Source organism: Ursus americanus, chromosome 36 (genome assembly GCF_024610735.1).
Source record: "Ursus americanus isolate L20-20 chromosome 36, mUrsAme1.1.p, whole genome shotgun sequence".
NCBI classification, from domain to species: domain Eukaryota; kingdom Metazoa; phylum Chordata; class Mammalia; order Carnivora; family Ursidae; genus Ursus; species Ursus americanus.
Genome location: NC_142162.1, coordinates 22,875,836 through 22,893,674, shown reverse-complemented (window position 1 = coordinate 22,893,674; position 17,839 = coordinate 22,875,836). Strand labels below are relative to the sequence as shown.

Below are 17,839 nucleotides of genomic sequence, written 5' to 3'. Positions count from 1 at the left end.
TCAATAGTAGACTTTTATCACCCTAACTGTCCAGTATGAAGTTTAAAAAGAAAGTGACAAATTTTGACAGAATTCTTGACTTCTAGTCATTTTTAACAGCACGTAGACATATATTATAACAACACAAATATTTGTTTAACAAAATGCCAGAATTTTTCTCTGGAATTAAATGTAAGCCAAATGAACAAAATGACCCATTTTAATTTGACTTGGAATGGGACCCAGATTATAAATACCATCATGTGTATAATTTTCCAGTTATAATAAAGTGAGTAGGGTTTTTTGTCTACTTTCGAGATTGACCTCAAAGTACTTCTTTTGCCTCCTGAAGTGTTCATAGTAATTATTAAATAAAACACTACATTTTCTCTATATACCAAAATTCCCCCAGAAATATTCATGTCTGAAAGAGAAATGTTGCAAGGCAAAAATAAGATTTTGAGGCAAGTGTAATATCATATGGTGAAATTTCCATGAAAATATTTTCATGAGTAATGAAGGAAATACTATGAGCAAATTCATGAACATACTCCTTAGGAGGTGGTTTAAAAGGTGTGAGAATGCTAAGGATACTCCAGAAAGTACTCTTTTCCCAATCCAGACCTTACTTACTAAGATATAAACCAATGTTTTAGGTGCAAATCTGCTATCAAAAGTCACCTTTCCTCTTAAAAGTTAAGACAAACACATTTTAATAAACCTTTAAAAACAAAGTATTTCTTGAAAGATTGTTATTGCTTTTTAAAAGTTGGTATTTTTAATGTAGAACTTCCTTTAGGCACACAGGATATTGTTTTAAAGGATCACAGAGTTTGATAAATGAACCCTAAAAAATTACACCCAGATTTGTTTTAAAGAAAACATATAATTAACCAAGATGTTAGACTATGACTGTGAAGTCTTGCAACTTAACATACCTAAAATAGGCTGAAAACAAATGAGAGGATATAAAACACATTCTCACCAAAGGGTTAAGATCAATCATAAGTATCATACCAAACCAAGAATAATGGCATCATTTATTGTCTGCAGACAAGTGTCTCTGTGCAGTATGAAGCTTGATCCTAGGGCTATTAGTAAGTTGAAGTTCGGCTCTTTAAATGCACTCTAGGTCAGCCAATCCATAATTATTCATTTAACATGTCAAATCATTGCCTCAGCTACACAAAGACTTGATTGATAAGTGCTGTTACTAAGACTAGTGCCAAAAGTATGCTTAGTTCAAGGTGCACCAAGTCACCACAGGATTCGACACACTGGGCCAGCTCCTGCTTAGTGCGCTGGTCTCCAGTACCTTTCAGAGATGGATTAACTTTTCCAAGCCATCAGAATCCATTTTCAAATGCAGCCTGCTGAGAGACCAAAGGAAGCAGAAAAATCAGTCCTTTGCTCTTAAATTGATTAAAATCTGAGCAAGAGACAGAAGCTATACAGTAAAATCTGTTATCCCTCGTGGTTGGTAAGGAGTTCTAGACAACCGAATATTGTGGTCAAGAATCCATGTATGTTTAAAGAATTAGAAATAAAAATATAGTCTTGACTCCACATGTCATAATATAAAGCATAGTAATAAAATATATAATGATTGAAAAAGCACTTCAGTATTTTAGTCTCAAAGTCAGCATTGTGACCAATTGTCATATTTACTAACCAGCTCAGCTACAGTAGAAACTGTGCCTCAGGGAATTTCTCCTCCTGGGCCTTTCCTAAACCACCCCCAGACAGAAGCCCCTCTGTTGGCAAGTCCACAGTTATGATTCCCTGTCCTGGGAATCACACCCCATGCCCTGTGACCCCACAATGGAATCTTTCGTTGGGAAGGTCCCAATCCTGCCAGTCTCTTTCCATTCCAGATGCTGTCTTAGGTCTTCCCTTTGTTCTAAACTAACCAGTGTTTAATTCCTTGCTTATCCCTGTGAAATGAAGACTATTAGCTAGGAGGAGATTTCATATATTATGCTGCCATCTCCATGCTTACAGAAGAGGGATTTCCTGTGACCTCATTACAAAAGACAGACTTATAAATATGTGAAGAGCTAGGGAGTAATGAGTAACCCAGCTAATGGAGCCAGCTTGTCCCACTGCCAGGGCCTCACACTTGAATATATATGGAAGCTTAAGACTTGAAAAGTACACAGGGTGCAGAATTACAGTAATAAGTGTCATTGATATTAAAGTTTGCTTCATATACCAAAAACAGTACTAATATGGGGGTGATGTTCCTTATTACCATACCCAGATGGTGAAAGGCTCATTTGTAATTTTAGAGGAAATACATAGAACAGTTAGGAAAATTTTTTCCCATTAAATAACCATCTCTGAATGTCCTAAAATTAGTTAAAAAAAAGAAATGCCTAAATATTGGAAAATATTCTTTGGGATTAATTCCTTTGGAGGAAGTATTTGTTTACGCTATTTCAGGATAAATTCAAGATGCCTAAACTACTTGTCATTTTATTATTGTATTTTTCAAATTATCAACGACAGTCTACATCATAGTATTGCCCTTTGGGACCTCAATCATTTGTGAGATGTTTTCTCACAAAATGTCATGGGAAAACCAATGCAGTACAGGCAACATTTTATCATCATGGAAAAATGGAGAATTGTTTCCTTGTGAAAACATACTTAGGTATTAAAACAGCACTCTGCCTGTCGACAGAAGAGACAGTTCAAATCAATAAGACATGTAGATCCCAGTAGAAAATGTCACAAAAAAACATGTACAAATCACAAGAAGAGGACATGCAAAACACTAAGAAACAGTTCTTTTAAATAATAATAATAATTGCTGAATAAAGCTAAGTATCACTTCCTTCCTGTAACAGTAGCAAGAACTTTGGGGCGCCTGGGTGGCTCAGTCCGTTAAGCGTCTGCCTTCAGCTCAGGTCTTGATCCCAGGGTCCTCGGATCGAGACCCAAATTAGGCTCCCTGCTCAGCGGGGAGCCTGCTTCTACCTCTCCCTCTGCCTGCCACTCCCCCTGATTGTGCTCTCTCTCTCTCTCTGTCTAAATAAATAAGATCTTTTTAAAAATAAACAAAAAAATGGTAGCAAGCACTTAAAAAACAGGATAATACTCTGTTCTTGCAAGGATATGGAAGATAAGAGCTGTTGGAAGTGTGGATTGGTAAACTTTTTCTGGAAAGCAAGTATGCAGCTTTTATTAAGAGCTATAAAATGAGGGGCATCTGGGTGGCTCAGTTGGTTAAGCAATGGACTCTTGATTTGGGCTCAGGTCATGATCTCAGGATTGTGAGATTGAGGCCCACGATGGACTCCGTGCTGGGCATGTAGCCTCCTTAAGATTAGATCTCCCTCTCCCTCCATCCCTCCCCACTCTCCTCCTCTACAAAAAAGAGCTGTAAAATGATTATAATTTTTGATGCAATAGATCCACTTACACAAATCTATGCTGAGGAACTAATTAGATGTGGTGACAAAGATTAGTCCAAAACAAGTCCTCTTCTGCATTGTTTATAATAGGAAAAAAAAGTGGCCTGAATATTCAGCAATAGGAAATGGATAAATAAATAATGTTAATTATATAAAAGGAAATGTGATTTAGTCATGTACACAGTTCTTTAAAAATTAGACACATGGGGGCGCCTGGGTGGCACAGCGGTTGAGCGTCCGCCTTCAGCTCATGGCGTGATCCTGGCGTTATGGGATCGAGCCCCACATCAGGCTTCTCCGCTGTGAGCCTGCTTCTTCCTCTCCCACTCCCCCTGCTTGTGTTCCCTCTCTCGCTGGCTGTCTCTATCTCTGTCAAATAAATAAATAAAATCTTTAAAAAAAAATTAGACACATGAAGAAATGTCCATAATCTAATATTTGGTAAAAAAATAAAGCAGGTATGTGTAACAGAAAAGCATTATATAACAAACTGTATAGCATTAATATGTAGTATATATAACATAATATATTATTAATATGTAGGTTGTATTATTAACATATATTAATTCTATTATTAACATGTAGTCTACAAATTACAAGTTTTATGTGTATGTATAGTCTTTGGGAAGATGTACCAGAACAGCATTCCTGATTCTTTGTTGCTCTCACACAGACATTTTACCTGAGAGGAGTATGTTCCCTTACCAATTTTTAGGAGAACATCCAGAATCAAGTTAAAGTTCTTATTGGCTCATATGTCATTAACAAGAAAGAGCTGATTTTATCTATACATATCCTTAGCAGTTCTAGTCATTGGAAAGTGACCACGTTTTTTTTTTTGTTTGATGACTAAACATGTGTATTCAAATGTACACAAGCATCTTGGTTTCAGAGACAAACGAATTGACTAAATGTAAGTCCAATGAGAAGATGGGGGATTCATTTGAATCTATTGAACTCCGGGGCAGGTTATATGCTTACAGTCGTCTTTTCAGTGAGACAAACCTGGTCTGTTTATTTGGTTTGTTTAAGTAATTAGTTGTAAAATTAGGTTGGGATTTTTTTTAAGCCTGTGGTAGTTATTCTTAATGGGTCTGGGCCCTGAACAAAAATATTTCTTTAAGTTTTTTATTTGAGAATTTCTTTCTTCAGGTGAGCTCTGGCAAACAGTGTAAAAATGTATAAATCTGGAATGCTGGGAAGTATAGAAAAGGGAAGGAAATTACCTCAGTTTGGCAGGAGGCACACTGTTACTTTCTTTAATAAAATGTATCCTCTGTCCTGACTAGCCCGATGCAGCCCCATTGAGCATTTCATTGTATTCTGTCACTTGGCCCTGCCAGCCAGAGAAGGCAGCTGACACTGTGTACCTGAGGTTACAAAGAGCCTGTGTGTCCCCACTCTGGTTTTCACATTCCTCAGAGGGTTTGAGGGGAGAGCTGCTTTGTTATTTTTCTCAAGTTGTCACAAATGGTCTTTGACAGGCGCCCAGAGGGTCTGAGCAAGAACTAGCTGGTTCCTGCTGGAGGTGCCGCATGCCTTGGGGATAGAAGGCAGAAGGGGAGTCTGTCTGAAGGCAGCCAGTGACTGTCCCCAAGCACAGGCAGAGAAAGGCCACTTTTCAGGGGACAAACATCCATCCATGACTGGAATGGAAGGGAAGTTCTGCTAGGAGGGAGGACAAAGCTGGGAGAGCACAATGACAGGTCACAGAAGCCTCTTTACACCTCAGCTTCTGTCCAAGGGCTACATTGATTTCCATGACATTCCAGCCAATGAAGTGGCCAATTTTTGTAATGGGGGAATATTTTCCTAAGTGTGCTTCCATGTGTTTTCTCTCTAAAATTCCAAATGTGCCTTTTATCTAATGGGTACAGTGATACATAATGTTATAGCTGTATGAAGTACCACACTTGTTACATTTAGCAAATCTTTCTTACCAATGATTCCAGTAATAATTCTGCACCCATGCATGTATGCATGTTAGGACTAGCAGAATTCATTGTTTGTTTGTTTTTAAGAATTAAGTTGTTAGGGGCTCCTGGGTGACTCAGTCGGTTAAGCTTCTGATTTCGTCTCAGGTCATGATCTCAGGGTCCTGGGATAGGGCCCTACATTGGGTCTCTGTTCAGCAGGGAGTCTGCTTCTCCCTTTCCTTCTACCCCTCCCCCTGCTCGTGCTCTCTCTGTCTCTCTCTCTCTCTCAAATAAATAAAATCTTTAAAAAAGAGAATTAAGTTGTTAAATATAAGCCTTAAGCATATTTCCTAACTATTAGAACTGTGTTTTAGCATACTTTCTTTTTAAATACACAATGACATTCATATTTCTCGAACCCCCTGTTTTAGTCCTAGGACATTATTAAGAGAAATCAAACCTATTCAGCCTCTGATACTGTGATTCAAGGAGCAAATGAGCCCCAGGTTCTCCTCACATCAGCTTCCATACTTGCCAATCTTTTCTTACTGCTGGGGGCACAGGGAAAAGTTGGCTGACTGTCACATGCATGCAGGCTGGGGCATACTTCAGAGAAACAGACAGTTCTTCCCCTTGACTCACATGAGTCTCTTCATACAGATGACAATCTCAAGGTAGTGACATATTTACTCACTATTAGTGAGGGTTTCATGGTTATAAGAACTATATACAAGGGAGGAGTTGTCATTAGAAAGTCTCTAATGAGAGTCCCTGTAAATTTGACAAAAGGAGATCATATTTGACAGCAAAGGTGATTAATGGAGCAGCAGAACAGAGGCCAGTGAAATCCATTTCTTCTCTTTTCTCAGGAGAGTTAGTAATGAGGTCAGTGACTTTCTCCAGCTCCTCAAACGGTGAAATTTTACTCTCTCAATCATTGACTTCTAGTAAAAACAAAACAGAACACAGCCATTCCAAATCTTGTTACCAATGAGGGATTTGGAGAAGAATTAATACATACCAGCCCCCTATGTAATAGCAGTCATGACAGTAGAACTAATGTGTGTACAGACTGACCTCCTTTCACTCATTTAAAAAATCTGCTCTGTAACACGTAGTGTGAAACTTGATACAAAACCAAGAATGCAGGCATTATATCCCTGTATCCATCTGAATCCATGTGGATGTATTATGGAAGAGGCAGTAGTTGGAATCAGCCTTAAGACGTGTGGGAATTTGAGAGTTAAAGATGATAAGAAGGGATTTATATAAAGAAGGGATTCATGAGCACAAGATCAAGATTGGAGATGATTATTGTTAATTATTGTTACAGGTATTATTTGATTCAGGGCATCCAGTATACATGAGGACAGAGTATAGACATGTGAGATAAAAGTAGATTGGAAAACATTATGGAAGACTTTGAATGTCTAAGAGAGAAGACAGTTTTTCCCTCAGGAGGCAGCGGGAAATTAATGTATGTTTTAAAAATAAGTGAGTGAGGGGTGCCTGAGTGGCTCAGTTGGTTAAGCTTCTGACTCTTGATTTTGGCTCAGGTCATGATCTCAGGGTTTTGGGATCGAGCCCTGTGTCGGGCTCTGTGGTGGGCATGGAGCCTACTTAAGATTCTCTTTCCTTCTTCCTCTGCCCCTCCCCCCCTAAAAAAATAAAAAGAGAGTGATATTTTGGTGGTGTTAGTACATGTTGGGAAACACGGGGTAGACAGGGGGAGAAAATACAACAGCCAGAGATTCATTTTAAGGTCTTTTGAAATAATTTGAGAAGTCATTAGGACTTGAATTAAGGTAGGAAAAATGGAAATGAAAAGGAAAGGACATAGATCAGAATAGTTATAGAATAAAACTATGTAATTGTCTCCTCCTTTTGACCCATACCTTCCTTCACCTCTCCACATCCACAGATACCTCTGTCACTTAAAAATAGGAAAACTAAGGGAACCATAGGTGGGGTCTTGGAAAAGGAATATAAAAGGAGGAAGTTGGATGGAGAAGATTTTAGTAGTAAACTTTTATTAATTACTGAGTTCCACTGTGTCTTGAGCAATTGCGCTAAAACCAGCTGAGAGGGAAGAAAGCATACCACACTGGATCACAGTGTTTCATACTGTGGCACTTGACTACCATTATTGTGAGATATAAAGCTAATATTTGCATAAATGGAAAAGGCAGCAAAGTAAATTTTGCTAAACTCTGGAAGTATAGTTGTTAAAAATGAAATAAAGTACATGGACAAACCATTAGCCATTCTATACAGAGATACTTAGCTGTCACCTTTTTTTGTTGTTCTCGAAAGAGATAATTCAGATCAGCGTTGCCCACGACTTTGCCCCACACTGCTGAGGGGACTCTGGATAATTTTAGACAAAATGGAGATACCATTTATTTAATTGTATTGATACATACTTTCTTTTTCTACAAACTATTCTGGCTTTCTGTTTCTAATAGAAATACCACATTCCCTTTGTAAACCGATTTATTTAAGTAAAAAGTCCAATCGATTTTAAGGAAGATATTAAATAAATAATAATACAAGAATATGGCCAAAAAAATACCCAGCTGCTTTTCAAATGACTAAAGTTTGGAAAACCCTGATTTACGTCAACAAGACTGACTTTAATTCTCCTAGTATTACATGCACTCTGCTCAGTCTGTGGAGCGATCCTGATACTCCGCTCAGTCTTCATATCTAACATGAGGCTGTCGGAGCTTAGGAGCCTCTGCTACCAGTTGCTTAAAGGAACAACAACAGCAAAAGGTAAAGTAGCCACTGTCATCCCTGTACGATTCAGATTAGCATAAATTATATTTTCTGTTTTCACATTGTTCATAAGATTAAATTTTGTCACCTGAACAAAATTGTCATCTCTTTAAGGCTGGGGTGGGCAGAAGCTATGGTGGATAAAGTAGGAGTTTAGAACTGAGCCCTGGCTTCAAATCCTGGTTCTGTCACTTACCATCTGTGTGAACTCCAGCAGGTCACCTGGCTACTTTGAACCCTAGTTTGTGTAACTACAGAGAGGATACTAATGCTGTCTCTGTGGGGTTATCTGAGGGTTAATAGAGATAAGAGATATTATGTCCTTTTTGGAGGGGGTGCATACCATGCCCACCCCTACCCCTTAGCACTCATGTTGGCAGCACTCATCTTGCTTCTCTGACCCCATGTCCTACAATGAACTCCGCTATCTGTGACTCAGCCTCCCTATTCTTCTTCCCCTAGAGTGACCTTCCCGTCCCACCTTGGGACATTTGCATTCTCTTCTACTGGGGTGCTTTTCAGGTCTCTTGCTTCCTCACCTCAAATAAACTTCAGCTTAAACATGATCTCTTCAGAGAGCCCTTGCCTGATGCCTTATTGAAAACACCCCCCTGCCATCAACCCCACCACCAGTCTTTATCCCCTCTCCCACTTAAATTTTATTTATAGCACTGACACTACTCGTGCTGTTTTTATTTGCTCTCTCCCTGATTGTTCTCCCCACCCACATAGAATACAGGTGTTTTTCTTGTCCATCACTATATCCCTGGCCTCTGGGATGTGTCTGATGCATTTTGGGTACTTAGTTCATATTTACTGAATATTATCATTATTAATGAATAAATGTAGCCATTATAAAAGAATTTTGAAAAATCCATACAAAATTTACTGAGCACTTGCTAAATACTAAGTGGAGAGAGATTATAAAACAATGTAAAAAAATGGTTTGCCCTAAAAGCATAAGAAATCATCATATACTAATTTCATCTTGTTTTATGATTGGAAGCTAGTTAGTGGAACATCTTAGAAGGCACTAAACACGCAGAGGAGCCTGGGAAGGCTTCAGTGAGAAAGGATAGGAAGGCACTGGAGGAGGAGGGTCCCCAAGCTGCCAGCAGTCTGTCGAAAGCACTGTTGGAGTTCCTCACGATAGGTCTCATCCAAGTCACACGTGCCACATCCCCACTGACTGCCTGATGGCACATCCGGGGGTGAAAGGATGGGTTATGAGCCTTTCACACCTTGTGTTTTCTTCATGTCTCCAGCTGGGCTCTTTAGGAGGGTGTGTGAGTGTGTATGTGTGTGTGTGTTTCTTTGCCTTGGCTCCCAAGTCACATCAGTCTGCTCCTGGTACTTGGCAACCCAGCACGCTTCCTCCCACTAACGACAAGCCTGTCTGCAAAACAGAACAACATCTTTGAGATGGGGTGTTTATCTGGGCAGCCCACAGCCTCTGCAGCCCACAGGGGCCCCTCCTTCAAAGGCATTGCTGAACGGGGCTCACCTGATGAAAGCCCGAACTGTGTATGCTTGACTTGATTTACGGGCAACGGCCAGCTCATTAGGCACACTGGCCTGAGGAAGCCGGTCGGCTGTGGGGACAAATGTTTGTGTAGCTCTGTGGTGCCCACAAGACTGTTTGCAGCTTGGGGGCTGAAGTGCAAAGGGGGCAGTGATAAGGGGTTGTGGAATCCATGGCTGGCGCAGGGAGCGCTAACTGCCCAGGAGATTGATATCTGGGGTGCAAAGGCTAAAAAAATTAGATTAATTTAGCTCAGCTGTGCTCACTGACGGACTGAGTTGCAGCTGGTGCTGAAACATTAGAGATCGGACCTCAGCGACTGAGGGTCAAGTCTCAAGTTGGAAGGAAGGGAGTAAGATGGATTGCCTCTCAGCACGCCTGCTCCCCAGGAAAACGATAGTCTGCAAAGGCAGCCCCGTATTACAGATAATCCTATAGAGCACCAGTGAGAAAGTAAGTTATATGTTCCTCGGGATATGGTGTTGGAAGTTGGGAGCACTGCCTTCTAATCCTGGGAAATCACCTGGGGCCAACTACTTTAAAAATATTCTCAACTTCACAAAGTAAGACTGAATAGAAACCTGAAAAACAAGAACCTTCTCAGATTCTAGTATTTTATTGTAAGGTATTTCCACTCCCCCTGCTTATATAATGATTATTTTACTATGGTCCTGGCTCTTTGTCTCCCAAGTTCATCTCCTTAGAAAATATCTTCACCTGCATGTTTGCCTTTAAAAATTCTTCACTCTCCCAGTTTGATTCCTAAGTGGAAAGTCTGGTAGACTTCAATTTCCATACCACATTAAGAAAAACACTTTTTTTTTCACCAGAAACCCATTGTTCTGTGTTACTTTTTAAGAGGACCACTCTTATATGTACTCTTTAGTAAATTATCAATATTTTTCACTTATTTTAATAAAATTCCTTTAAAGGTGACCCTTTATTGAACACTTCCTATGTACCAGGCACCGTGCAAACCTTTATATAGTAAAGAGAACCATTGTCCCAATTTCTACGTGTTGTTTAAGAGTAATAAAGCCCCTTATTTTCTCCAAAGGGTCCAGGTTTGAATGATAAATTTTCTGCTCATGTGTATATAATTCAGAGATTAGGGTATGTGTATGTTATTAACTAATTGTTCAGCCAATGGTGATAGAGTGAATCCTGATAAGGCCCAGACTATGAAATTGATCAAGAAAAATGGAAGAAAAAAAATTAGGTGACTAAAGGCCCTGTCTTCACAATGTTTGTCATTCAGTAACTGAAGGTCATTTTGGGGGTAGATCAAGGCTGATACAAAAGAGATCATGCACTTTTAAAACAGAACATTGTATCTCAAAGAAGGCTGGTCTTTGGGCGAATGCCATGTTGCATGGTAGAATGAAGAGTGATCTGGAAACTAGTAGACCAAGATCCCAGTCACTTTTGCAATTCAGGAATCTGGCCAGTGAGCAAAACCAGTCAGAAAAGCCGAGATGGCAGTGGTTATGGGAACATGATAAAAAATACTGTTTTCTACTTCTCAACATGGCCGGGTATGTTTCTATTTCGGCAAGCCTCTCACTAAATGAAAAGAGAAAAATGGAGCCCACTAAAGACCGAGTAACCTGTCACCCACCAAATTATTACTTGGCTAAGGCACTTGAGAAACAAGATCAACATTCAGTGCTTATCATGGACTAGTCCCATGATCCAAGGAAAATCACTTCTTCCTCAGTGTTCCTCATTTGTAAAATATTGACATAAAATGAGATAATATACAGGAAATTTCCCTGAAAATTATAAAGCCTTAACCCCATGAAGAAACTATTTTCTCCAATTTTACATCTCAGAAATGTTGCGATATTTCCAAAGTCACGCATCTACTAGGTAATGAAGGAGAAACACTCACACGTCTTCTAGTCATCATGTCAGTCCCTTTTCTGTCGCACATTCCACATCCCTATAATGACTGGTAAAAGGCCAGTTCCTTAATGGAACTCAAAGTGAAATCAAGGAATAGCCACAAACCACTATTTAAATAGAGCCACAAAATCAAACATTTACAGAGGGCAAAATTAACATTCTTGGATCAAGTTCAATGGCAAGCAAAAGGGTGTACAACCAGAACTGCTTTGACATAGAAATTTGTGGGATGACAGTCCAGGGATAATTTAGGAGGTACACTACCTCTTAGAGAACAGGAATCTCATTTAAGTGGCCCCAGGTTCAACCAGCACAAAAAGTATAAGAAGGAAGACTTCTCTGTAAAGGCCACTAGTGACAGCAAAAAAGAAGCCATTATTAACCTTTAAGAGAGCTGCTCCAGCAGAGCTGTAGTGCAGAAGTCTGGCTTTGGAACAAGAGCTCCAAACCCAAATGCCTGTAAGGATGGGAAATTGCATAAATGAATGAAACAGGTGAGGGGAAGGGACAGCAAAGAGTGTGTGAGCTGTGGCAATTTGGAAAGAATATGCCGTATCACTGCTCGGCTGTAGCCAGTTGTAGCCGTGTTGGAATGTATGACCTGTGCAGTTTGATCTGAGCATCTAACTGGGGTTGGGGTCAGGCCAGGAATTCCCTTTTGCCATTCTCCCACATTGGTCCTCCTGTCTTTTTTTGCTTTAACACATATACTGGTTGTTGACTTTTTAGATTTTTTTAGATTGGTAATGTATTCTTCTGTTTGTTTGATTAACAGTTTGCCTAGGTGCGAAAATCATTTTCATTCAAGATTTTGAAGGCATGACTTCACTTTGTTTTAACTTCCGGTGCTACCTTGAGAATTCTCTCCCATTCTGATCCTGACCCTTTTTGTCTGATGTGCTTTATTTCTCTGGACACAAATATTCATTATCTTTTATGCCATTGTTCCAAAATTTCTAATTTCTAATTCATAAAGCCTGGTCCACATCATAAAGTGTGGCCCAGTTGTGAAGATCAGCAAAAAAATAATGTCACAGTTATCATTTGTTTCAGTATGGATTAGAAGAAAGGAAAAAAATGGAGGGTTGGTTATAAAAGAAAAATTTTCATGTTAGCATAACTCTTTCTCACTGTGTCATCAGTCTGGTGGGTTTTATTCTTCTTGTCATTTATTGTTCTGAAGAATTTTATCTTCTAAATATTCTGTTGAATTATACATTTCTATCAATTCTTCATTTGCAATAGTTCTTTCTTAGTCTCTAAATTATATATATTATATAATTATATACATTATACATAATACACACACATATAAGATATATATAGAGTATGATATATAGGGTATGATATATAATACATATATATAATATATATGTGTGTATATATATATACGGTATATAATACCTATGTATATAATATATATAGGGTATGATATATAATACATAGTATTATGCAATACAGATATTATCAACTATATTAAATATATAAGAAAGTCTTAAATATATAATAATATGTAAATTATTATATAATATATAATTTACTCCTTTACTCTGTTAGGAGTTTCACTCTGTTACAGTGCTTTGCTTCTCGTGAAAATTTTGTTTCTTTCCTTAGCTCCCCATGTTTTAGTTATGGAAGTGGATTACCTGAAAACTGCACATTTTTGGCCCCATTGTTTTGATATGTTTGTTTTGATTTGAATTGAGGGACTTGGGGATTAGAAGTTTCCATCAGAAAGCTTGAAGCCACTACCTTAATCTACAACTCCATGGTACAAGTGCAACCAATGATCTTCTGATTCACTATTTTGTAAGATTTCAAGAAGATATATATGATTGAGTTTTATTAAAATAGAGATCAAATGAGTTAAAAAATAGTTGATGATTTTGAGTTTCTTCCTTTCATTTTATCAGTCTGAGTATAGGAAGAGCTTATGCATTAGACTTTGGAAAGAAGATTTAAGATCATACCTATATGATTAGTGTTAGGTAACATAGAAAACTTATTTTTAATGTATTGAATATATGCATACATATTCTGTATAAAATTTACACAAAAAGGGAAATCTTCAATCCATCTTAATTGTTTTTAATGAAAAAAATGCAAACTGTAAATATAGTTAGGAAAGAAAACCTTTAAAGGCTGGACAAATATTTCTTTCCTAAACAAAACTACATCATCCATGTCTAGTGGTTCATAATTAGACTGTGGAGCTATATTTTTAATTAAACCGTCCATTAATTAAGTGTACCTTTTGCTTAAAAATGTATTTAGTCAGAAGCTGTGACTCCACATAAAGAATAAGAAAGTTTTAAATTGCTTATAACAGGCAGACTAAATGAAATCTTTTAAAAATGCTGCAGTTTTAGAAGTGACCAGAAGCTCTTTCTGAATAACTTCATTGACTTCTGGTGTTTACATTGGCTTTTAAATGCTGGCTTCCATTCTTTCAAAATGATGAGGACAAGTAGGACGAGAAATATTATAGTCAGAAGGTAATTTTATTAATTAGGGTATTTGCTTATCTAGACTGAACCAAGGAGTCTTTTGCCATAAAATAGTGTTTTCAAAATTACAAAACAAATAAAAGCTTTAAAAAAAATGCCTTTTTGTTTTTCAAAAAGTTTCTTTGAACATGGAGTCCCAGGGTTGGAATCTAAAGTACCAATCTGAAGCTTAAATTCCTTAGTGTCAATTAATGGAGATAATTTTCTAAATTCTTGGTAAAATTTCTATTTTTCAGAAAACCCACACTTGAAGGCATTCACAGGAAACATATGCATAAATAAATACTACCTTGGGTACATATCCTTCTAAAATGATTTTGTTTTCCTGTGTTTTATGATTCAAGGCGGTAGCTTGATTTAAATACATGCATGTCAGGGCTATGCCTTCTCAGACTTTGGGACTCCAGCCTGCATTGCATCTCTGTTCTATCATTCTCTCAAGTGGTGGTAAACAAAGAAACAAAAATAAGAGATCACTTTGTAAATAGCGGATTTAGAGGTGGATTTCTTCAAACCATTTCTAGTTGGCTTTCAGGAGAAAAACATATTGAATTAATTTACATTTCTACCTGCTACTTTAAAATAACAATATTTCTTTGGAAGTAGGTGAAAACTTTCCAGTACCAATAGGTAGAAACCAAATAAATAAATAAAAACAAAAACACACATTTGGAGGGAAGAGAAAAATGTCTATTGAAACAGTGCTGCTCTGTCCCCAAGAGAATGGACTTGCTACCTTGAATCTCACAGTTAAGCCTCTTCGAGTTTCTGAGAAACCCAAAGAAATACACTATATGTGTGCCGCATTTTAATATACTTGTGACTTTAATCTGTGGGTTATTTTCTTTGTGCAGATGTTATTGTATTCTCCTACACAACTATGAGAAAAAATAACAAATTCAGAAAGTTCTTTAGAATCAGTGTTACATGCAGTCTTTATTACATGTCTGGGTAGATATGATTTCTGTACCACTCTATTTCCCAAATTAAAATACATATAAATGGAGATGAATATTTGATTCAAAATATTATACATGAGTTTCCTCTGCTGATAATATTCAGAAATGCATCTAGTAAATAAAGTGAAGTGTATTTTATAGTATTGTGCAATCACGGTCATGTAAAAAAAATAGCTGGAGATTTAATGTAAAGGAAGAGGTTTTTTTTATTTTTTTATTATTATAATATTTTTTATTATATTATGTTAGTCACCATACAGTACATCCCTGATTTTTGATGTAAAGTTCGATGATTCATTAGTTGCATATAACACCCAGTGCACCATGCAATACGTGCCCTCCTTACTACCCATCACCGGCCTATCCCATTCCCCCACCCTCCTCCCCTCTGAAGCCCTCAGTTTGTTTCTCAGAGTCCATAGTCTCTCATGCTTCATTCCCCCTTCTGATTACCCCCCCTTTCTTTATCTCTTTCTTCTCCTACCGATCTTCCTAGTTCTTATGTTCCATAGATGAGATGAAAGACCTCGATGTGAGACAGGAATCCATCAAAATCCTGGAGGAGAGCATAGGCAGCAACCTCTACAACATCGGCCACAGCAACCTTTTTCATGACACATTTCCAAAGGCAAGAGAAACAAAAGATAAAATGAACTGTGGGACTTCATCAAGATAAAAAGCTTCTGCACAGCCAAGGAAACAGTCAAAAAAAAAAACCCTAAGAGGCAGCCCACAGAATGGGAGAATATATTTGCAAATGACACTACAGATAAAAGACTGGTATCCAAGATCTACAAAGAACTTCTCAAACTCAATACACAAGAAACAAATAAACAAATCATAAAAAGGAAGAGTTTTAAATAAACAAATAAAATAATTCATTAAAAGTGTATTTATATGGTCCCATGAAATTTAAGTTGTTTTACTAAGTTATAGGTGGATCTTTCCTTTTCAACTGACTACTCACTGTTAATGTCTCTTCACAGATAAAATCTTTCGTTAGGAGATGGGAGCAAGTATAATAATCATGTGACTCATTCTTTTTTGAAGGAGGCTTCAATACTTAGAGTCAAATTTGATTTGGTGAATAAGAGATTTTCTTTGTTTGATGATTAGGTATTTTTGTCATTCTTAATTTTCTTATCTTATTAATTAGGTCTTCCCAGTGATAATTTAAATAGTGTTGTGACTTAGAATGCTTTGCCTTCACCCTGATAATATGTAAGATTTATAAAATTGGTATTTATCTGGTCTGATGATACTGGTGCTGCAAATGCAGTCTCTCTGATGTCAACCCGTCAAGAAAGCACATAAATACCTCTGATCAATGAATTTGTGTTTTGTGTCACAGGATGCTGAGAGTCCACCAGACCAAAACAGTATTATTAAAGACATCCAAGGAGAAGCATCTCCAAATGGAAAGCAGGATTCCTCGGACAGGTACACGGTTCTGTTTCTCTGCCCCACTCCTGCACCTCATCATGAGGTGTGGGTTATTCAGGTGGCTGAACGGGATTATGAACGGCAGTAGAAGGAGGCATTAGCTTCTGTTGACATAAATAGTGACTATCAGGCATCATGACTTCATTACTACCTCTGCTTCCCTGCACAGCCTTGTAAACAGCCAGGAAGCCATGGTAACCAAGCAGAGGGAGTGTTGGTACTAATAATCTTAGTAACTAATATAGTTTAGGATGTCCTTTTTCTCCCTGCAGGCGAAATCATTCCTATCTAGTAGGAAGTGGGGCAGTGTGTAGGAGCAAGGCTAGCGTCCAGTTGACCCACTCAGGGAAGTACATGTCTAGGAGAGCTGGCTTCTAATGGGAGTGCCATATCCAAGCAAAATCAGGCTTGAGACAGAGTACCCTGAAGATTAGGCAGTAATTCAGGGGGCACGGAACCCAGAAGCGTCCATGTACAGAGCCAAGAGGATAGAATCTGACAGCAGGGAAAGGTGCAAAGTTCCCACAGAAGTTACCTTCACCCCTTCACTCTTCATAATCCCCATTCCCACTTTGATGAGATGAAAGTCATTATGATTCTTGGACAGGATTATGAAATGACAAAGGGAGGTTGCTCTCATTCTCGTTTTTAATTTTTACCAAATATTGCTTAAAACATGCTCTCTTGAACAAGATGTAAAACATGCATAATCTGTCCTCATGGACTGGGGACAGAAACGGGGCCCAGGAGTGAGTGTGGCCTGAATGAATGTGCAGCTGCCTTGTACTGTCCACAGCAGAGCCAAGTGGAGAAAACACCATGATATTGTGATGAAAACCCCAAGAGACTTATGGCACACTATATATTTTTTCCAAAACTAAAGCATTAGCCTGAGTACCTATTTAAGCATTTGATTTCTGGTCTTCCCACCCAGCAGTCTGGCTGTATAACAAAGAAATTCTGAATCGCAAGCTGATGCCCCTGTCCTGCCAACCTCTGACTTGTTTACTTAGTAACAAGAATGAATTTGTTCTGATGCAGCCACAGCAACCACCTTAGGCAAACATCATACAATCACTCAGTCCCTTCTCGCCTCAGTGGTCCATCTTTCCTCTTCTGATACACCTTCAGGCATTTTGTGCTGTCCTTAGCCCACATGGGTCTTCCTGCCACCATGTTACACTCAAGGCAACATCTTTTAATTTGGAATTCCATAGTTTCCTTCTCCAGTCACACTTTATTTGTCCAATTTCCACTGCCTTTCAGGTCTTCTTCAAAGGCAAGTAATAGAGATGGCTGAAGCTTCATGTAGGAATTAAAGCCTACAACTTTGGACTCATTAGCACAACTTTCTGACCTGCTAAGCAAAAAGGCCATTTTTAAGGCCAATGCAAACCCCTTGTCTACATGCTCC

At 38.3% G+C, this 17,839-nt stretch overlaps 1 long non-coding RNA gene across 1 annotated transcript in view; it reads left to right on the top strand.

Annotated features, from left to right (window-relative positions):
• The window catches only part of LOC123804113 (uncharacterized), a 439,047-nt gene that overhangs the window by 268,561 nt on the left and 152,647 nt on the right, over positions 1-17,839 (top strand). Inside the window, exon 4 of the long non-coding RNA XR_015723132.1 lies at positions 16,334-16,422. This is a non-coding gene — a long non-coding RNA (uncharacterized LOC123804113). The remainder of the gene's footprint in view (positions 1-16,333; positions 16,423-17,839) is intronic.